At 40.3% G+C, this 24,110-nt stretch overlaps 1 long non-coding RNA gene across 1 annotated transcript; it reads left to right on the top strand.

The window, feature by feature from the left end:
* The first annotated feature begins 1,422 nt into the window (after positions 1-1,422).
* LOC122874648 lies at positions 1,423-22,809 on the top strand. Its single transcript, XR_006377653.1, has 4 exons — positions 1,423-4,673; positions 4,780-4,857; positions 4,975-5,078; positions 20,142-22,809. It is a non-coding gene; the product is annotated as an uncharacterized LOC122874648 (long non-coding RNA).
* The last annotated feature ends 1,301 nt before the right edge of the window (positions 22,810-24,110 follow it).

Here is a 24,110-nt window from a genome sequence, read left to right as displayed (position 1 = left end):
ATCAACAGACCCTCTTCTTCTCCTCCTCCTCTTCTCTTTTCTGCCGCTTCCTGCCTATCTCTGAAAAACAGGAGGATTATCTTTTCGGAAATTCCCCCTTAACCCCCTTCAGGGGATGATGCGATAAACAGAGGCCAGGGACAAAGGATGAGGGAGTGGAAAGAGAAAGAAAGACAGAAGGAACACCCTGCACTCACACCTATTCAGTTACAGTGACTCTCACTCTGAACTCAGGATATGGCCTTAGCAATAATTGATTTGAGTTTATCTAATGTGCACACCTATTCACACACACACACACAGTGACACCTGTTCAAATAGGTGCAGAAGGGGACAGGTAAACAGTGAAACCTCCGCACTGTTCAACTAGTGGCTCCTCTGTTTGTTTTTTATGTCCCTGTTTGACTTTTCCTCAGCTGGAAAAAGCCGCCTGTTTGCCAGAATGGTTTAACAACCTGCATCCGTTGCCTTGCTCATAAAAAAAACAAAACAGGTTTTCATTTTTACATGATTGGCACTTAAAAGTTCTTACTGCTGATCTGGTCAAATAAAATCCCAGTTTTTCCCACAGGAGACGAATATGCACAGGATACGTCTTGTGATGCAAATTGTAACAGTTAAAACAACGTATTTTAGGTGATGCATCTGGAACTGGCTTACTGTACAAAAAGAAACAGTGAGCAAATGTGTGACTGGCATTTCCCACAGTGACCTGTGTGCACCATCCAAGCGCTTGTAACAAATCATTAAAATGTTGCCGTCACGTTTACTGGGAAAAGCCACCTTTAAACCTTAAACTGCTGTTGGCGCATCTGGTAAAGCCCAATTTTGTGGGCTATACCTTAATTCAAGATCCAGGACTTAATCCAGGACTCAAGATCCAGGACTTAATAGCACTTTGAAAAATATAGGAACTATGCAGGTCAGGTTGAGGGAAAGACTGACACTAAATTAGACACTTGCAATAAGACATTCAGCTGCCACTCCTATACAAACTTACTTACTGCATAATCAGCATGCTTGATAATATGGAAAAACAACAACACATGGTTGCAACAGCATAGGGTTAGGAAATCGTTAGCTAACTGATGTGTTTTTCCATTCTCAGGCTGGTTTTTACATTCTCACACTAGTACAGATCCACACCTGGGAGCCGCTGGATCATTGACATTCTTCTTTTCCTTTCGGCTGTTCCCTTTCAGGGGTCGCCACAGCGAATCATGTGCCTCCATCTAACCCTGTCCTCTGCATCCTCTTCACTCACACCAATTAACTTCATGTCCTCTCTCACTACATCCATAAATCTCCTCTTTGGTTTTCCTCTAGACCTCCTGCCTGGCAGCTCCAACCTCAGCATCCTTCTACCAATATATTCACAGTCTCTCCTCTGAACATGTCCAAACCACCTTTGTCTGGCCTCTCTGACTTTATCTCCGAAACATCTAACATGAGCTGTCCCTCTGATGTACTCATTCCTGATATCCTCAAATTTGTCATCATATTTACAGGAATTTGTCTTGCTGATGTAGATGTTGTGATCTACAACAGTGGCCCGCAACCTTTTCAACCTGTCACCTCTTACAACAAAGCTGTCTACTTGCAATCGTTGTCACAGTGCATACTGTATGTCTATGGGTTGTGGCCAGTTCCACCACAGAGGGATTTCAATTTCTATGTTTAATGTCATTAGTTTTAGAGGCCTAAAGGGGTAAAATTCAGTCAGTCCAGTTATTTTACAAGAAAAGAGATTAGAAAAGCATATAAATACTACATAGTAATAAGACACAATTTGTGTAGCATTTTTTTTTTCTTCTTTGCTTTCATATCCTGTTAATTATCTTGTGACCCCTCCACTTTTTCATTGTGACCTTAATGGGACTGGGAACCACCGATCTACAAAACACTGGCATAGTGGGTAGACAACAGGTCTACACATTTGGTTCATGTCCTACAGTTGAATTGTTGTGGTAAACATAGCACTATGACTACATATATTACATGCATACATGTCTGTTCATTTGGAATCACTTAAACAGATTGCTCAGAAAAAAGGAAGCTAGAGCTTTACAATTGCATGAACTGACACGTGGCGTTTTGGCAGAATATGTTCCCCTGAGAGATGTGGCATTATGTCTTTGCTGTCATTTTATGCTAGGAGAGAAAATAATAAAGTAATTTTAATGTTTTGGTCATTGTTAATGTCTACATCAACTTGTAACACTTGTTCTTTTGATAGAACATTTTAATAACTGATTGTGGCTTGCTGAAAGTAATCTACCTCAGGCATTAACACCTGCTTGTGACCTTTTCGCCTGGCAACCATCTTCATTAGTCAACTTTGTATCCTGCATTTCCCCCATAAAAGCTGCAACATTGCACACAATGAAGACAAATTGAGGACACACAAGAAGAGGAAACTTTTTTTAGGGACACACGGTTCTGAGCAGCAGTAGCCTGATGCAGCATAGCATGCTGGGATATTTTTGCAGACTGGTCTCAGCTTAAACACTCGTGGCCTGTTTTTACAGAGCTTAACGTGTTGAAAGCCTATCCCCGGTGAAAAGGGGGGAGCAGTAGATTAAAAAAAAAAGTGAGGGAAAAGAGAGCGAGCACAGGGAAAAAAAAGCTGACTTCCGCACAGGGAAGGTTCAAAGGGACCTCCGCTCCTGCGTGGTCTGTTTGTTGTCATTTGATCCATGAGTTGATTTTCTATCTCTCTCTCTTTCAGCCTTCCTGTTCTTCTCTTTCACTCACAGGAAACAGAGGGATGCGTGTACACAAGGCCTCTGGCAACAGGTTGACCCTTTTCCCTTCCTTTGTGGGTTATTTGTTCCAAACTTCCTGTATCCTTTTTACACAGTGTACTGAACCCTAAATAGTCTTACTTCCATGACATATAACCAGCTAATGTTCATAACTGACTTACTGTGCAGTAAGCCACAAAAGACGACAATAGAGTGCTTTTTACTGATACCAATCCATGGTCATTTTCTAGGGGGAAAAAATTAACTGTGTTAAGCACTGGATGTCTTTTCCTACTTGTATACCTTTTGTTTAAGATATTTACATAACATGTCCAGTGACCATAAAATGTTTTCTGTGTGCTTTTTGCTGTCCGCCCTGTCAGCAAACAGTTTGTGCCACCACAGAGAGCAAACAGCTATCTTAACTACCTCAGAGTGCTTGATTTGCATCAGTGAAAAAAGGGACCTGGTAAACATTGATTTGGCAGATAGTTCTAGATCGACCTTTTGGCAGTATAGAGGACAACTTTCTTAAAATTGATAGAATTAGAACATGAATGAATTTTGTGAAGAGCTGGGCAGGTTTGGATATAGCGGCATGCACCATTGAAACTTCAAAATAAAATTCCAAAACTAGTTTCAAATCAACCACAGCTGCTTTAGGGGGGAGCTGTAGCACAGACATTAACAAGGCTACGGGTTCAACTTTGGGGGCGGCACAATAGCGAGTGATTAAACACTTCCATTTTTATTAGCAGCTACTGGAGTGGAGCAAAGTACTAGAATCAGAATTTGAGACTGGGACCTGAGTCAGACTTAAGTCACAAAAAAGAGCACTTGAAACACTTACTCGAGACTTGACTGACTAAAGAATTGACTTGATACCTGGATGCAAAAACATTCAAGTTTCAAGTTTTGACGAAGTAAACTCCCACAGCAATAACAAAATAAATAAATCAGAGCCTGGTAGAACTTGCACAGCTGCACACTTAGTCTTAGTTATGCAAAGATAGTATTAAAACAGTTTTGAAAGCTAAAGGTCCCCCAATGCAATGTCATTATAATGATCAACAACAACAATAAAGACCTCCACAGAGACCTGCAAGGCAGTTTGACTTGCACAAATCCCTCCAACTCCCCTCCCATATATGCTGCCGGGCTTCCGACATGGCTCAGTTTTCAGTTGGAATAAGGGACCATATGTGGGAACAGTCTCCATTCCTCAGATAAGGAAGTCGTGGACTTCCTGGCATCTTGGCTTGTTATTGGTCCAAAACCATATAGGTCGAAGGTCAGTCTAGTGGATCACACATCCTTCCTTCCTGGCCGTCCACAACCTGTTTGGTGAGTGGGACTCATGTCATGGCCTTCAATGTCTATTTATTTTGTGTCAAGAGAAAGGACTTAAATTCTTAAAACCCCAATCCTTATTTTTTTACCACACAAATGTGAAGTATATTCACATTTGTAATTTAAGAATTTGACTTAACAATGAAAAAAAACACACACACTCACTGTCACCCACACACACGGTCAACATAATGCTCATCACTGCTGCTTTATGTATAAAATCCTTCACTTTTCTGACCACGTTATTCACTTTGTTAGGAATGGTCTCTTTAAATTTAGAGTCTGTACAACCTATTATTTTAAGTACTATACTTATGTAGGCCCAGACTGTCACTTGATACATGCACAATAATGTTGCCAAAAGCTGATGCAAAACTAGAAGGAGCAAAGTCTTTACTCACAACTTTACCTTAAATGGAGACTGCCAAACTTCAATATTGTTTCTCTGTATTAGTCATTGGCAGAGCATGTCTATAATATCTGCCAGTGTTTTCTGTAGCCAACTGTACCAGCCAGTTTTCTTCCACCATGATGTATTCTTCTGACATCAGTGGATGGCAGAGGAAGAGTTTGACTGAGGTAAGTTTCAATTTCCTCTTTCTTTCCTCTCTCCTCTATCTACACAAATGAAAATGAATTTGAAAATGCTTGATTGACTGATAATGAAAATAATCATTTGATGCAGCCCCAAACTAGTAAATCACAGAATTCCAGGGATGCTTTCTTTCACTTGGCAGATGTGATAAGAAGCCTACCCAGTCAGGTAAACATGCTAACTGACTTGAAGATAGTGCAGATTTCTTTTTAAGTCTGTAAAGAACCATAGTTTTAATGCACTATTCAGACCAACATTTCTAACCTGGCTGATGATTTGTCTAAGCTTGTATCTGGATGTCAACAACAGACCTCCCACACCTCGTCTTCTGCTGTGTGATTGACAGATGGCCTGACAGATCCTGAAAGCGTGATACTCTCTCTCCTCATGTGAGTAACTGTGTCACTTAGATCATCTCTGTCCCGCTGTCTCGTCTTTGCTTTCTCCTGTCCCTTCCTTCCGCTCTCATCAGGCCTCCATGTGTCTGTTCAGTCATGTGTTTGGCTCCAGACTCGAGGATCCTCTCCAGGTTAATGGTTTTTCTCTAAGCCTGCTATCACAGCCTGTCCCTGAGTGGTCCTCATCTGAGGTGAGGATAGCAGGGGATCACACATCCCAGTCACGGCGGGTTAAGTATTTTTAATTACACACTCCTTGGCTTTACCTGTATGTTGCAGAATCCGAATTGCTTGATGATGTTAGTTAGAAGTTTTAAGGGCACTAAGATGGAGGCACTCTCAGTCAAGGTGGTTCCAGTTGACACTGGTTCCAAAGACACTGCCAAAGGAAGTTAAACACGAAAGAAAATTTCAATAATGAAGGCGCTCTTTAGTTGAGAATAAATCTACATGTATGTTCATGAAAATTGATCGATTTATAACTTTCCTAAAATGGTGTAGCCAGTGAATGGTGACTTTGTTTTATTTTCAAACAATAAAGTTTTGTTTTTTTAAAATACAGGCCAAAAAAACAAAACAAATGTTCACAATATATTTTTAAAATACAACTCACAAGCAGTTAAAGCAGCATTTCTTTTTTTCGATTTAAGTCCAATATTTACTTTTCATTTAATTCTGTTTTGGTCTCCACCAACTCCACTTTTCACCATCTAGTTGCTAACTGATAAGAAGCCTAAAAACAATGAGCTGAAAGATGCTAAAACGCTCCATAGAACTGATAGGACCTGCAATAGGATGATAATTCTCTGTGTGTTTGTCACTGCAAGTGACCCCTTTCATATTACACATAGTAGTTTAATCCATTGTTTAAAAAAAAGACTGTGCTTGGATTTTTTGTAGATTTTTGAGTGAGGCAGGACATCACTAAAATGCATACATGTTGAGTCTTTAGTAAAAACAAAACATGAAAACCCTTCCAACTTGAGTGCTACAAATGTGAGAACAACCTGTTTAAATCTCAATTCCAAAGCAAAGAACTTGATACATTTTCACCCAAAAATAAACCACCCATTATTTAGAAATCCTAAATAATATACAGTGAATATGGTATGCTTTTTAAGACTTTCCTTAAATAATAATATGACAAAATATGACAAAACGCTTGTATCTTTGAGCCCTTTGGATTCAAAATAAAAGCGTTTTAGAGGACAAAATCATCTTATTTAGATATTAATAAATGAATATTAATTCTGATAAAAAATCAAGTAGTGATTCTTTTTTCACCATTAATATATGAATATATGCTTCATATATCATAAATATATGAAATATACAGTGTATAATGGTAGTACTATTTTACAACAACAGTCTGCCCTTGGTGAGCATTCTGAATGGATGTTTCAGTTCAGTTTGTCCATTCTAGTACTTTCAGCACCGCACTAAGCCAAAGTCGTCTATTCAACATTTTTGGGCCTCTGGGTCAGCTCCCACAATGCACCACTGGTAGCCCACTTCCCAGTACGTGATAGTAGAGTCTCCTGCCATCAAACTGCCCTGATCCCTCGTTTCGTCTTTTATTCCTCCATCCTCTTTACCTTCACTGATTGGATTAACGGGACACCTACCTGCTTTCCTTCTGCTGCTCTCTCTTGTGCTGTTTCTACTCTCACTGTCTTCCTTTCTCCTCATATTTAATTTTTTATCCTCTTATCATACTCTCTTCTCTTTTAGCTGTAGTGGTGTGGTACTGTAAATATAAGATAGGGATGACTATTCAATACACATTATGAAGAAACTCTTTCCTCTTGAGAAGACATTGGTCTCATTTACGTCAGTTTGCTACAACTTACCACGATATAGTATAAATTTGGGTTAACCTAAAAAGGAGGGTGAAGTCATTTTTCGTGGGTTTACCACAAAGTCACCAAAATATTAAAAAAACAGGGAAAACACCCCACTGTGCCTCAAGAAAATACCACTTTTTGTGACACAGACTGACCACACAAAAACACATTCTGCTTTATCTTGATGCAAAATAACTGAGTTTCGTGCTCAAGGGAAAGATTTTAATAAGCAAGGCTTTGGTGTCACAGCCACAGCTTGCTTCTTCCCGTCTCCCCAATGGTTTGTTGACCTTTCCGCTAAATGTCAGGATACCAGTCACTCCCAATCTTCTGCTGAAAGTCTCTTCTCCCACCTAAATAACCTCATCTTCTCTCCACACCAGTCTCCTGTCAAAGTCCCTAATCTTGCTAAAATTAGACACAGAACCATCAGTTGTTCCTGGTGGATCATTTGCTCCACAATGTTGAGCAGAAGTATGCAACAACCATTACAACTACCACTAAATGAAAATGTTAAATGAATACACAATTTAATAAATATCCAGATGAAGTGATTAAAGGTGCCCTGTGGAGTAACAAACAAAAGTTATTTTTACATTCAGTGTCACTCACCAAAATGCATTGTGTGTATCCTTGAGACCATCATTACCAGAATCCCACCAGAACCATCAGGTGTTAGTGATCATTTGCTCCACAGTGTTAAGTGATAATAGGCATCTACCATTAGGCAAGAATAGCAGTCAATCATACTTGCATTTGTTTGTGTGAATTGATGCTGTAGCAAATCTAAAATACTCTACTACCAAGTATTGTCTGTGTATCCAAAGCCTGATATATTTTACTCCTCTGAGCTAGATTGTTGTCCAAAAACTATTAAAAACACATCAGTCAGCCACACTGTTGCATTGGGTGACATTTCCCTTCATCACTATGAACACACATACTGTAGCTTATTTTGATTCAGTCCCACAAGCACCATCTTTGTGCCAGAAATACTCACTAGAACACCAAATGTGGATTAAACCACCACTGAAAATAGGCCCCAGCAAATGCACTATTTACTCCTGTTTGTGTAACGTTTGTTAAAACTACAGTGACCAGTTGTTTTGGGAAATTACTCACCTTTTTAAAAACAGAACTATATATTTGGGAGCTGTTTTTAAAGATTTACGTCTTTAGCCTAAATAGGCTTGTTGCTAAGTGCCACAGACAGGGTGGGGAAGTCAGAAAGTATTGAGAGAGACGGGCCAGCACATTGCTGGTTTGGGGCTTTTCATGGCAAGAAACGCCAGCCTCATCCTTCAATGACAACTTACAATCAAATCCTTAAAAACAATAACCTTTCCCCGCACTAGATCACCTTTAATAACCCTGATGTTTATGTTCGAGTGTGCGTCCTCAACATCCACTCCAAGCCTCTAATCTAGTGACTTAAAAAAATGGAGAAAAAAAAGGTCCTTTCCTCCAGAACACAACAGAGCCCCCCAACTCCCACCCATCCTACTCCCTATAATCCCCACCAGGTGTTGACGAACTCAAGCCCGCACACTGCCCCCCTCTCAGCCCTCTTCTCCTTCCACCACTTCATCATCCCCCCATTCCCGGAATCGGACATCTCCTTTGGACTCTCCTTTGCCTGTGAGGAGGAACACTTTGTATCTGGCAACTGCTGTTGTTGTTCCCTCTCTTCTGGCTTCCTTCCCTCCAGGTCCACCCTTTTCACCCTCCTCTCCCTCTTTTCTGCACTCCTTCCACCCTCCCCACTCCTGCGTCCGGGTGTCCTAGGTCCATCTGTCAGCATGTCTATCCCCAGACTGGAGAAAGGGAGGGGAGGGAGGAGAGGAAGGAGATGACAGACGAGAGAAAGCGAGAGCAGCAGCCAAAGGCCTCAGATGAGACGGTCCCTGGCAAAAATGGCGCCTATCTTCTCCCTGAAATGATAAACAGGAATTTTTATTTGCTCAAGAAGTGAACGCCCCATGTCAGGTGACTTTAATGCAGGAAAGGACCCAACCACCTTGCTATGCTAACAATAGAAGACCCTGAACCTCGAGGCCTGCTTTGAAGTTCACTTTCATCTGATGGCTCGCCACCCTTTGTAGCCGTAAACAGTTTTCCAAAGAACTTTTACATAAAGGCATATTTTGGAGAAACCGTTATCTTCCCATGGAAAGATGAGTGTCTTCTCCGGTTTTCCCCCTCTGAGGCCTTGATTTCACGCATCATCAATCCTGACCTGTGTAACCCAATAGGAACTCTTTGTTCTTTACATCAAAGAGGTCCCACCGGACCAGAGATCAATCAGCAACTGATAGCACAAAGCGGATTCCACCCGTTTGGAAAGTCATCAATACCGTGACCAAAGGAGGGGAATCCCTCTTCACTGAACTGATTGATTTGATTAGGTCTTTTCCTCTCTGATTCCCAAGACAACCATATTCTTCCCCTGCTTTCACTGGTCATCCATGTGGAGATTTTATTACCAGGATATCTTATTTTGGCTGGAACTGGCTGTTCGTCTCTGATGTTTCCAGATTATTCTGGTTTTCCAGAAACTTATTTTGTCTTTGGTAACTTGTTGCATAACACAACCATCTGTCTCTATAGTTGGTAATGAAACAGCAGGAGAGCACAAGTTTTCATTTATGTGATGAGATTTTATTCATTTTCTTTAGTGTCATCATACAAATCATCATTTAAATCTACATTGATGCTGTCATAGCAGAAGCAAAAATATGCAACTGAAAGAAAGATGGTTGTTGAGTTTCCAGGTAAAATGTCAAGGAGTGAACCTTTAGTACAGACCCAGTTTCCTCCCTGTATCTAATGAAAGACTTATGAACTACTTGTTATTTTATATCCAGAGACTCTAGTCCTGTCATACCCAGAGTCCCTAGCCATGTCTCACTGTGCACTGTCCCTCTTTGCTAAACAGGCTGTAACCTCGTGACCTTACAGCCGGTCTTCCTGAACAGAGGGGGGAAATGAGAAAGGGGCCTGTGTTATGGCTAAGTCATGATCAGGCGCCAGGAAGGCAGGAAGTGAATTTTTCACATAAACACTAAAGATTCAGCACTTTTAAGCAAGACAGAAAACTGTTTGTTCACATGAAGCACATAAACATACACAATAATAATGATAAGCATGAAACCGTGACCACAAAACAGTTTTGATGGACTGTAGGTACTGTGAGTACCCAGCCAAGCTCAAAACTTTATCTTGAAAGCTACGTCACTCCCTCGCTGGTGTAGTTAAGTGAATGTTGGTGAGCAAAAATAATATAGAAACCAAATGCAGCACATAGAGAAAGTGTGTCTGGCTTTGCCCTATTACCCAGTGACAAGCTTTTGTACTCCAAAAGGTAAAATTCTGCTTTAATGTTTTCTGACAGTATCTGTGTTTGTACAAATGTTAAGGTACAGTAAATTTGTGAATGCATTTCTTTGTCTTTGGATTACATCTCTGGAGAGAAAATTCAGTTAACTCAGCTCTGAAACAAAAAGGGAAATCCTTTGTACGCATCACTGTTTCCCTTACAGAACGAGAAACATTAAGTTGAAACAGTAATCCAGTAACGCTTAATTCCTTTTGACCTTAACTCAGAAGTTTGCATGGGCCATAAAAAAACACAGGCAGCAAGACCTCTGATCTCCTCAGCATCACATCCCATCAGCCCTCAGTCTTGCTTTGCTCTCTTTCCACCTGGCAGCCTCCTATAGCCCATAGAGTCAGCTATAGATGTGGTACAGTAACCCCCACCCCTCCTGTCCTGGCAGCTTGCTGTAGTATGCTGAGCAGGCAAAGGGCCAGCTAGCCAACAGCCAGCTATGGGACGGTGACGTTTGATCTTCAGGAAGGAACCGTGAGCGCTGAACCTTCCTCGGCTGAAGTGCTTTGTGCTTAAGTGGCATTAGCATCAGGGAGATCCTTTAAGGCGCTGCAGCCACGCACGAGACCTGTGGGCAGCTGGCCCTATGCAGGGCTGATGGGATTGAAGGGGCCAGGGAGTGCTGGCTACACTGCGTCTTGCACGACTTGGTATGCCAGCATTGCTAATCTGGCCTGGTGCAGGGGTGGGGGTGGACATGGTGCGCCAACTCCAAGGATTAGGGGTGTTTCTTTTCAGCCATAGTGGAAACGGAACTGTGTGCTGGAAGACGTGTGTAGGGAGGGGAATGCACGTGCGTCCTTGGATTGATGAATATGACGTATGAATGACTATAATTATGGAGTGGAATGAAAGCTTGAGTGCACTATGAGCTAAATGTATGTAATGACAATGATGGCTGGTTTATATTTTCTGGAGTATACACGTATTGTGTGTGTGTGTGTGTGCCCATGTGCCGGCCCGTCTTGTGTGTGTGATGTGGCGACAGTTGGTGGCCCAGGTTGCAGAGCACTGACAGTGATAATTGCTGCATCTCGGGCATTTGGCTAACGGCTGTCGACTCTTAGCGTAAAGCGGCCGTCTGCTCACTGTCGTTGTGTGTCACTGTCACAGCTGCTGGAGTGCTGAAAGAAAATCTGGTGTCAGTGGATTTAAACACACCATGTCTTTACTGCGTAACATGTACTGTAGGTCTCAATTGATAAAAGCGACACAAAGCAGGGTTATTTTGCGGCCAGGTGACTTAAACTTGAGACAGTCGGTTGTTTAGTGCACTTTATTGCAGTTTGATATAGTTTTGTGTCAATTATGTGCAGTTTAGATCAGTTTCATAAATGTTAAAAAAAGTTTTGAAAGAATGAAAATCAAGAAAAGAAAGAGAGAAATTGAAACAATAAAATCTGTCTGCACTTTTTACATTTATGTCAGGGCTAGATTTGGACCCTGTGCATTGCGGTTAGGTTACATAACTACACTAATACTGCGCTTCGTTAATTGACCATGGTGTGGTTTTGCTGGCTGCCATTTTTAAAAATCTGGGTCGAGAAATAAAAAAATTGCGGCGGGTTTGTGCAGGATGTCCCCTGTTGCGCAAGTGACAATGCTCTCTGACCAATCAGTAGTCTGCAATGTTTTAACTCCACCTTTTATCGAAGTGATACCAAAACTACCCACAAGTTTTGCCATTCGAAAACCAAAAGACAACGGTTCCAAGCGAGTCGAGTCAAGTCGAACCATGCCTTACCATGCTGTGGAAACGATGCATTAATGAAGAACTATGAATATGGAAGACAGCAAACATCAGTCAACTGAAGTATAGTGACACTTAGTGCTGCTGGTTCTACTAATACCTTTATTGCAACAGCAAAAGTTAAAAAAAACATTAACAAACTCCCAACAAACAAAGAAATATACTACCACAGCAAAAGACACTAAAGAACAGGTTATGGTTAAAGTGAGTTATGAGTTAAATGAGTTTTCAGTGGACTTCCAATTTTATAACAGGATTTCCTCAAGCACGTTGTTCCAAAGTTCAGTGGCTCTGACTGCAAATGTTGGATCACCTTTCTGTCTTTGATCTCAACTTTGGAACAGTTAAACAGAAACCACATCCTCTCAGCTGAAGCAAACTAACCACTCTCTTCAAAAACCATAGTTATTGTTTATCTTCAGAAGCGTGTAAGACTCCTAGCTTTGTGTCCTCCGGAGTTCCTCAAAGCTCATTTCTTCCCCACCGTCAGTCAAAGGTCATCCCTTGTGCTAATTGTTCCAAAGGGGATGGAATGGAGCGAGGCCTGTTCTCCTGGACTGACTCCAGACATCTGAACAATGGTGACCCACTGTGTGTGTGTGTGTGTGTGTGTGTGAGTGAGTGAGAGTTGGTGACAGCCTGGGTGGCCCACAGCTACACTACAGTGGGGGTCAAACAGCAAAATTTAGGGGGTCTGCTCTATACAGCAAAACCAGAACTGTCTCTAACATTTGCAGAGCACTGAAAACCCTCTGGAGAGTCGTGTCAAGGGCACAGTGACTGAGAATTCACCTTGGAGTTTGCTGAACATGAAATATGAAAGGCATGCAAGGCTTGGAGTGGGGAGAGGAACCCTGAAGTGGACCAAATATGTATCGGACATATATATCAGAGATTCTCATTAAGTCACAAAGACCAAGTTAAATTGGACCAATATGGTTACATCAAATTGCCAAAACCTATAAATATAATTTGGGTTAAAATAAGTATGTTACGAAAGTCCATTGTTTGTTTGTGCAGACTTTCTAGCGCTTTATACTATGTCACCTGACTTCCTGGTTTGCTCCCGTCATAATTACCACGACCACTAGAGGTCGCATCCTACAATAAACGTAAACATGGGTCGTAATAAGCTGCTTGCACCAATGACCTATATGGACGTTGTTCTGGTAAGGACAGTCTGATAAATATACCTTAATGTTTTCAAGTTGAATCGTAATTTTTCAATCATGATTTCTGTAACTTTTGTTAAATTTCTTTAACCTGAAGACAAACACAGAAACTTCACCAGGATGCGGTTATTTAAAGGGATAGTTCACCCCAAAATCAAAAATACATATTTTTCCTCTTACCTGTAGTGCTATATATCCATCTAGATTGTTTTGGTGTGAGTTGCTGAGTTTTGGAGATATCAGCTGTAGAGATGTCTGCCTTCTCTCAAATATAATGGAACTAGATGGCACTCAAGCTTGTGGTGCTAAAAGCGAAACATGTAATTCGAAAAACTCAACAGCAATGTCTCTTTCCAGAAATCATGACCCAGTTACTCAGATAATCCACAGACCATGTTGTGAGCAGTTTCATGTAGGAACTATTGGTAGAAAGAAAATAGTGTGTATATATATATATATATATATATACACACACTATTTATATATACATATATGTATGTATGTGTGGATATGTATGTATGTATGTATATGTGTGTATATATATGTATGTATATATACATATGTATGTATAGATGTACTGTATGTTTAGATGTGTGTATATATGTATATGTATGTATAGATGTGTGTATATATATATGTATGTATATATACATATGTATATATGTATGTATGCAGTATGTATGTATATATGTATGTATTTATGTATGTATACATATATACATATATATGTATGTGTGTATATATGTATGTATATATACAGTATGTATGTATATATGTATAGATGTATACATATATACATATGTATGTATGAATATATACATATGTATGTATGTATGTATGTATAGATGTGTGTATATGTATGTATATATACAGTATGTATGTATATATGTATGTTTAGATGTGTGTATATATGTATATATTTATGTATATGTGTATATATGTATATATATAAACAATTTTAAATGTTTGATTAGGTTACATCTATGTCATAAGAAACAGCAAGACAGAAATCACATTGACTAGCAGTATCATCAGTCTTAGGACTATAAACATGGTCTAATATTCAGTCTAAATGGCCATTTTGTTACATTATAATTCTGTCTGACATTCTTGTTAGCTATTTTCTGTGAAGGAGATTAAAGGTTCTTTGAGCTAATACAATTTCCTGGTTAAAAAAAGCAATAAGAATAAGATGTCATTATACAGGACAATAATTTACAAGATAGAGGTAAAGATTTCCACAAAACAAAATCCCTTTCCTGTATCAGAACTAACATGGACATTTAACAGAGAAACAAAGGAGATAAATATTAACAGAGATAATATCAGGAAAATAAGGTCGATTGGGGCAGGAACAGAACTGTACTCCCAGTTTATATGTTAGATAATGTAGCTAAATAGTTAAATGTTATCCAACCAGCATATCCAGGATTCCAGTCTTCATTAGCCTGTGTCTGCTCAACTGCATGTTAAACTCACCTTTCATAGAAAAGGGCAAATATTTAGAACTGTAATTAAACTCCTGACCATAATTATCCAGCTAGCTGCTGGTTGGCTATTGTTTCCACTGTTTTCTAACACGAAATAGCTAACTAAACATTAACCTGTCAGGAAAATTAGGTTGGTTCGGACAGGAACTGAACTGTAATCATAGCTACCACGTTAGCTAACACAGAAAAATAGTTAGCCAACCATTATCCTAACCCTTGTCCAGGATTCCAGTCTTTGAGTGTTCATTAGCTTGTGTTTGCTTACTGCATGATAAACTTTCTTCTCTTAGAAAACAGCAATGATTTACAACAGCAATTAAACTGCTAACATAACCATAACAACTACACACCTGTGGCTTCGGTCCCGTTCACAAAGGTTCTATTATCTTGGTTGTTTCTCCAACAGGATGAGCAGGCTTGAGAGAAACACCAGACATAAAAATTTTAAATGGCTTGGTCTGCAACCAAGCTACTATATACAGACAAATGTTCACAGTTCACTGAATGGCCACTTGAGGCTGGCTCCAAAAGCGAGTCTATCCCCATAAACCCCCATGTTAAAGTGCCCAGCTTTACAGCAGAAATAAACATGTTTACATCCTGGTACAAAAAATGGTTTTCGGCTCTATAGCTAATTTCCCTGTTCGCAATAACATTACAGGGGTGAATTTTAAATGACTCACCCGTTTAAATTATATTAAGGCTCAAAGTTATGCATAATTAAGGTCATGGCTGCTTTGAGTGACAAGTGGGTGCCGTCACAGGCGGCTAGCAGCAGCCGCCAGGCTTCATTCGGCCCGCCTCAGCTCCACGACGCTCCACCTCTTTGCCCATTTTTGGATTAGCCAGGAGTTAGGCGAGTCAGGCACTGCCAAGATGGCGATGGCCAGAGCCACCCACATTGAGCTTCACAACGGCTCAATGTGCCCAAGGGCCCTGAATCCAAAGACTACAACGTGTGGTACTGATCCTGCAACAAACACTGCTACTGTATGTGTTGATTTGACGTCACATGCCTATGGCTGGCAGGCACACAGTGTGATATGGGTCAAAGGGTCAGTGAGGGTTGTAAAAAAATAAAAAACAATCAAAACAACATTGCTCATGTGAATTGTTCACATTATCCATCTTTGAAAGACTTATTGATCATTATGGAGTAAATAAAAGACGACTTGCAACTCAAATCCACATTCTGTATGCAATACATGTGTAAAGGTATGTGGACACCTGAATATTACACCCATGTGTGATTGTTGAAAATCTCCAAAACCATTGGCATTAATATGCGACTATGACAGCCTCCACTCTTCTGGGAAGGCTTTCCACAAGAGTTTGGAACCTGGCTATAGGGATTTGATCCCATTCAGCCACAAGAGTATTAGTGAGGTCCAGCATTGATGTTGGGTGCTAAGGTCTGGTTCATAGTCGGCATTCTAATTCATCCCAAAGGTGATGAATAGGGCTGAGGTCATGGGTCAATCAAGTTTGTCCACACTAGTGTTGGTGTATGATAATTATAGTATTTGTACAATAATTTAAACACCCCATAGTTTAAGTTTTTTTTTTTTCTATAACAGTGAAATGACATGGAGCTGATTTAGAACCAGCCTGATTATTCATCGTATGTTCGCTATGACAATAATGTATTACGGACACCTGGACCTGCCATAAATGATCCAATCACATCTCTGCTGGGATCTCGTGAGACGTGTAGACTTTGATTTCCTCTCAAATTCATATACACACATGTCCTCTTCCAACTGCACTCAGTCCTCATGAAGGTTTCCCTCCTCTGGTTTGTCCCACCAACCAGATGCTCATAGTAATAACTGCAACAGCAGCCTAATTACAGGGGCCTCGTCACTTAAGGTCACACAATAGCCAGCAAATCAGCAACAAACAGCCACATAATGGCCCTCATCCTTCTCGCGTCCCATCATCCCCAGCTCTTGGAGGTCATTACCTAGGCTGCTTCAGGGCCTCCTTCCTTTCCAAGTGTTTACCGCATTCCTCCCATACTTCAGCCTTACTTGCATGGGAAGCTCCAGACCATGCGAGGATATCTGTGTGTCTATGCGTGCGTGTGGGACTGAAACAGCTGTCAAGGAGTGAGGGGTTGTGCCTGAACTTGTTCAGCTCGACTCATTCATTTCCTGACATGTGGTTGCTGTTTTTCTGGGGAGATTGCTGGGATATTATTGAGGCTGAGGGAGGCCATGCGGCGCCGGAATGCAACAAGCTCAGATCTCATCATCTGCTATCACGCTGAGTTTGTTGAGTTTTGTTGTGACTCTCAATACAGGCAGCTACAGTATTTGTCCTAATAGAGTTGCTTATTGACATCAGTTTGAGAGTAAATGGTAGCTCATGTCAAATGTATTCAGTGAAAATGTTACTGAGTTGCTTAAAAAATATAGATGTTGTCAGGTGCTGTATAATGACCAGGTCTGCCTCACCTGTTTAGCTTCTGTCTTACGGGCTTTGATTCCTTAATGTATTTTCTCATACAAGTTTCTTTCTTGTTAGAAAAGCTGAAACATGTCCCTGGGTTTTATGTCTGCATTCTGAGATTGACTGGTTTCTGTTTCTGTACTGGATAGTCAAATTTGGACACCTCATCACCTCATCATCAACAAAGATAAAGGAGCGATTATATTGTTAGCATTACACAGTTACAGCTCCCATAAGGCTTTGACAGTGCTCCTGTTACATAAAAAGACAGGCCTCAAAAAAGGGCAAGTACACACAAAAAAATGGTGTAATTGGACTTATACCTTTTGTTTTGGATTAATTTTGTTTTCTTCTAAACATAGTAATAAAACATCAACAGGAAGTCATAAAAACACTAAAAGATGACGTACGGTAATTAAAAAAACACAGGGAGGATGTCCCGGTGTCTAGGCTACATGCCATTTAACTCCAATGTTCCTGTGTTTAATTTTTCCTGGATGTTTTTCAGGAAGGGAGAGACAAATTCAGTTACATCACATTGTGGTTGAGGTCGTATGACGCTGAGTGTTCCTCCGTCTACCTTGTTTATGCTGCAGTTTGGATTACAGTGATACAATGACCCTTTGTGTTGGCTGAGTACTTATGAGTGGACACACCCCTGTTGTCTGGCTCTAATGCATTAGAATCTACAGATTTCAACTTGTTGTCTCTGTTGCAGCCGTAGGCCAGTATTTGTTGATTAGGTGCGAAAGGCTTAATTTGTGAAAAACCTGGTGTATTCATGTGCAGAATGCCTGATTAAGTCACATCAAGTTTATTTAAAAATACAGTCTGTGAATGCTAGCATTATCACAGGAAGTGAAGGACACTGTTTCAGATAAACACTTGTAGAAGCAAGATATTAGAAGTACATGATAAACTGTTAAAGAAAGTGGTTGTGTGTATACAGTGTCTGTATGTATTTCTCCCACTGTTTTATCAATGCTCATGCTAATGGCATTTACCATTAATACTCAAATAAAAGCTGGTATACAAATAATAGTCGAGTACAAGTAACAGTAGTAAAAACAAATACATTTGGTAGGCTATACTCTGAATGAAACTGAATACTTCCTGCAGATGTTTCACATTAAAAGCCTCCCAGGAAAGGGTGAAATTGTGCCCTTTGAGCCGCTGGAAGGCTTTTAATGTGAAACCATCAGCAGTTAATTAGTGAGTGAGGACAGCATTTCAATTGAAAACAGAAACACAGAGTAACAGAATTGTTAGCAGGATATGATAATGTTGTAGTGATGCAAATGAAGCTGTGGCAATGTAAATTATCCTGAAAGTATCAAGACAACAGGAACACGTCCAGTTTGAATTAACAGCAAATTAAAATCAGAAAACAGGGTGGCTAACAAAAATATGAAAACCAGCCCAAAAATATGAAAACCAGAATCAGTCAGAGAGTGGCCAGGAGATCTACAGCGAGTGTGTACATGTCCAGTGTCTTGTTTTGACGGTTGCCTGTACATTGAGTCCACTGGCTGACGTCTATATATGTCTGTACAGCTGTTTAGAAATTGAAACACGCCCACTTTCTTTCCAGTGGCCTGACAAGGAATGTCAGCGATGTTTTGCTAAGACAAACAAAGTGGATCCATGCAAGAGAGACGGCCTTTTTTGGACAAATTGCTACCCAATTCCATACAATAATTTCTCTCCCGTTCTGTCTCTGTTATTGTCTGTCGGTGTCGCTCTCGGACAATCTTTTCCCTTTTACCTCTTCCTCTGTCTGTGTTTTGCTCTGTCGCTTTCTATTGAAATAGAGTCATAAAATGAATAGAAATACCATCAAATGCACACACACCACTACCAAACACATACAGTACAACACACACACACACACACACACACACACTTTCAGAGCTCAATATTGTGAAGCTCTCTCCATCCCCTCCCCATTAGTGTTTCCTGTTTTTTTTCATGCATGTTCTCGTCTGTTTCCAGCAGGCCTGTTTGTTTCTGGACCCGCTCTCCCTTCAGTCTAATGCTTCCTGTTTTCACTAGACCATCGAAAGTGCAGGGCAGCAGGAATTTCTGTCCAGTTGAACCGGCAGCAAAACATCATAACTTTTCCATTATCTGCCCATGGAAAACACACTAGTGCATTCTAAATGGTGTTGGCAGTGCAAATACACCGTACCTTGAAAATTGAAGATTTTAATGTAAAAACTGATCTTGTCGTTGGAAATCATGATACTTATAGACATGAAAAGGAGAGCTTCATCCCAACTGATGCTACAAATTCACTACCTCCATTTTTGCCCAGGTGAAGCTGATTGTATAAAAAAAATTATATAAACAAAATCCAAGGTGACAGGTGAAAACATCATTTCAGAACTGATGGAGCCTCTGGAATGGGTTATAAAACATTCTCAACTGCATGTAAGTCAATTTGTTTTTGTTTTTTTAAATTGACTTTACACAGCCTCTGTGTATTGTTGAGCCCCTCCCAACTGGCGCCTAACAATTTATACTAACACAGAATTAAATGCAATTTCACTCCTCAAAGGTTTCAAACATACTGATGATCTTACGTAATTCAGAAAGATCATTATTAACATTGTAAACATCCGTCTCTGTTTTTCAGTAAAACACACTGACTGCATCAGTAGATATGCTTGTGTTACCAAAATATGCTGGATCTGGTTGCCACGGTACTTCTCTTTATAAAACTATATTAGCAAGTCCAGGTAATGTTAATCAAATGCATAATGTACTGTACACTACACTAATATTTGTATATAAATTATACTGTAGCTACTATGTTTAACCTAACTTGTGTGGGAAAATTTTTTGCCTAAAACAGGTTATGTTTAAGGTAATCGTATTATAAATCATTATGTATGCAGATGATGTGGTTATATTTTCTTTCTGCAATTCTGCTCATCTGTTTCTTTCCATTTCCCTTTAGAAATTCCTGACTGTGGCACAAGGGGCAGCAAACATGGTTGAAGGCTGAAGCTGATAAGAAAATGCAATACATGTGATGCTGGCTTCATTCAGTCTAGGTTTGGCTCCAAACAAATCTTGCAAGGTAAAGATATTGCAAGGCAACATTCTCTACAAAAGTATTTGTCAGTTGTTCGTGAACAACACAACACTACTGGGCATGCCCGTGCCGGTATAAACAGGAAGCAGACTGTCAAAAGTTATGTATTTTAAAATGAAAATGTATAGTGTGGATGTAGCCTAGAAAACAACTGTCCAATCTGAGCTGATTTGTAAATGATATGCTGAGTGCTAAAGATGCCCGAAAGCTGTTTATATCTGTACATGTGAATCCGGAGTGACTGACAGAAATGGGCCAAAGGCAGAGGGAAGTGGACACCCAGTGAAGGGGAAATCCTCTCTGTGGGTCACACACACACACACACACACACGGGATATGAGCGTGACACTTTATTGAAGCTGACCAAGCCCTCTACACAATTGTAACACACACACTCACAGATAGGGAAGCAGGACAGCAGTGAGGCGATGCAGAGCAGAGACAGAGTGATGGACCTGTTGATAACACTGGAGCTGCCATTGTCTTCACAGACCTCAGACCAGGGTGTGTGTCTGTGTGTGTGTCTGGGGCTGTCACGAAACAGCTGGAGGGAACTTCCCTGGAAATCAAAGTGTGCGTGCTTTTCAGTTTCTATATCACTTGGACAATGCGGTTTACAGAAATATCCATATATAACATTATAACATTAATATTATTGTTTTTAATGTAACTAATACTAAAACCAAAAAACCTGAAAACACTTGTAGCAAACCTGCAAAATAGTAAATAATCACCACTCTCTCACAAGAACAATCCATTACTTTATTTTTAAACATACACTTGGTTATATGACATAATCATAAAAATCTAAATAACTTGAAAATATTTAAGCTTTGAGAACATGGTGTCATGGTACATGGTACAAATCAGACAGTTAACAGATTTTGGACATTGTTTATAGGTGAGTTTACAACAACACACACCAACTGCCCTTGACAACACAGGAAATAAGTGTGTGTGCATGCGTGAGTGTGTATGTAAGGACGAGTTTGCACAACACAGGAAACATGTGCGCCTACTTGTCTGCGTCTGTGTATGTGTGTGTGTGTGCCTGCATGTGTGTGTCATCCTCGGTCCCCCAGGTGTTGTAGGTGTAAATGGTTCTTTGATTAATTAGTTTGTGGATGGGTGGTGAGACGGCAGCTGACAGAACAGCAGAGACTAGATCTCACTGTGGGCTGAAAAGGTCTGAATCTCCACCTCACTGATGTAGATACATGTGGAAATGCAGTTTACATGTGGAAAGCTTTCTTTTTCTTACAATTTGTCATTTACACTTAAAGTCTATAAGTGCTCTTCCCCCCCCCCCCTCTTCCTCACTGGCAGTTTGCAACAAAACAACAAAATTTTGATCTTTTGAACAAAGTCATCAATTTTTAATCTGTCTTTAAGATGTCGATTTTACAGGCAAAACTTAGATTTTGGGTTCATCCTGTAAAATATTTTGGCATAAAGATATTGTACATCAGCACAAAACAAAATCATTTATAAGCAGCTTTAATCCACAGCTTTCTGAAACCAAGTCAGCCCCCCAAAAACCCACAGCCTTCGTCACTGTAGTACTAAAAACCAGAGCACTGTGTTTCCAAGAGAACAGTCTGTACAGAATGATTTGTTAAATGGCATCACATGCTGTTCACCTGTGAGTGTGTGTGTTTGTGTGGGTGTTGCTCTGGTGAGCGTTCTTGCCCCTGTACAGTGTGATAAGAGAAGGAAGCATGTGGTTGTTATCTGTGCGCAGGAGCCTGGCAGCTCCTCCTGTTTTGTCTCTGCTAATCTCAAACTCTGCTGCAGCTGAGAACCTTCGAAGGAATTCTTCTTCATCACTAATGTCTCCTCGCCTTCATGCTGCATGGCCTTTCTGCTTTTTGACTTCATGTTGTTTGGCTTTCACATTGCATTGTCTTGCCTTTGTGCTGTGTTGGGTTTTGCGTCACTTTTGCATTGCATTGCGTCACACACCAGTGAACACCTCTGAACATTGAAGAAGTTCAACTCTTGATTGCTGATGCATGCTTTCACCCTCAAACACGTATTTGTAACCACAGTGAAAAACTACCAGATCAAATATCTTCCTCTGATCTTGCCATGATGTTGATTGTGGCACATTTAGACCCCATTTACACCTGATATTAACATGCGATCTATGGATCTGGATTAGATCCTGACCGACGCTGGATTTTTGAGACTGATAAATGTTGATATTTGAGACTTATTCAACAATATGTAAGTCAAGTTTTTTTTAACGTAAACAGATAGCATAAGCAAACGTTTTTGATAAGGATCATATTAATTTGGTTATTAGACTGTGTGACCTGTACTGAGTGTGACATTTTACTTGTCTTTGATAAGCTAAAATTGATTGATAATATTTGTCATGCCAATGTATTAGTAGGATTCTAATCTGGATATGTTATCTGGATAAGGGCATGACCTGGTAATCATAAGCATCCTTGTTCTCTTTATTCTGCCACCATCATGATTGGAACATAATGGTGAGATGCTTGGAATAAAGTTTGGGGAATCTAAATAACCAAGTTCTTTATTTTGTGTTTTCTTTTCTTTTTGTGTGTTTAGTCATGGTATCTATCACTGCTCATACTAAACACCCAGTTCCTCTTTCAAGCACAACACAGACTTCCTGTGCATCATGTGCTAACTTTAGGATTTTGCAATGCAGTGATGTTTGCAGACGCTCTCTCATTGTCTGCCTCTGTCTATCTTTCTGTCGTTCTCACACAGTAAATACCATGATAAGTCATACTCACTTCCTGAACATGTGTCATGTGCACACATTATCACACACACACACACACACACACACACACACACATACAAAAACACGCAGACAGGTCTAGCTCCAGACCTGATTAGTGCATGTGGTGAGTCTTTGTTTGAGGACAAAGGATTTCCCTGTCTGAGACAGGCAGCCGGTGGCAAAGAAACAAGGAGGAGGACAAGGTTAGCTGCTGAATGAGACGAGAGGGTGGGGTAGGAGGGGTGGGGGGCAGATTGGGAAAGATGGAGGTTAAGAGTATGAAACTGCTTCGACCTGGCTTTGCGATCCTCCTTCCAATTTGAGTTTGAACACAAGTCGCACACTGCTTACCTTTGGGGAACAGACATTTCAATTGGGGTCTGAAATTTTTATTTAATGTTACAGGCATTTAAACACGTTTGACTGACTACCTGTGTAGTTTAAAGAAGAGCAAAGACAACAGACAAGAACTGAAACTGAAACAGTCACAGTTGCAGACGAGTCTATTAACTAGCAGGCATTAACCAGAGGTAATGGAGAAGTGTCACTGACCTTTAAACTCCCTGCTTTTGGTCATCTGGTAATTGAAGCTCATTCTACTCACTTATCTTCAATCATTACATCAGTCATTAAGTCAGTCAGTATGGAAATATGAACCGATTGAAATGGAAATGTATGGAGAGAAGGGAGAAACCTGGCGGTGGTTGTATTACAGGCGAAAAACAACACTTTTTGTGCTTTCCTCTGACGCACCTGTCACATATAAAAAAACTAAAATTAAGACCAGCAATGCAACAAATTGAACATGAAATCCAGTATGTCTGTAGGGCTGCAGGAAATGAATGGGCAGGAACAAAGAGAGAAAGAAAGTCAGGGGTTTTCCAGGAGTAGAATACAAAGAAATTAGGAACGAACAAAGCAACAGTAAACATGTCAACAGTGCAGATAGATGAACAAATAAATGGTGCAGTGGCCCTTTTTAGTGTTTAGACTATGTCCACAGTAGGACAGGTAAATTTGAAAATGCTTTTTTTTCCTTTTCATTTTGGCCTTCCATCCTCACTAAGCCGCCG

Source organism: Siniperca chuatsi, linkage group LG4 (assembly GCF_020085105.1).
Source record: "Siniperca chuatsi isolate FFG_IHB_CAS linkage group LG4, ASM2008510v1, whole genome shotgun sequence".
NCBI lineage: Eukaryota > Metazoa > Chordata > Actinopteri > Centrarchiformes > Sinipercidae > Siniperca > Siniperca chuatsi.
This window is presented reverse-complemented; position numbering and strand designations above follow the sequence as displayed.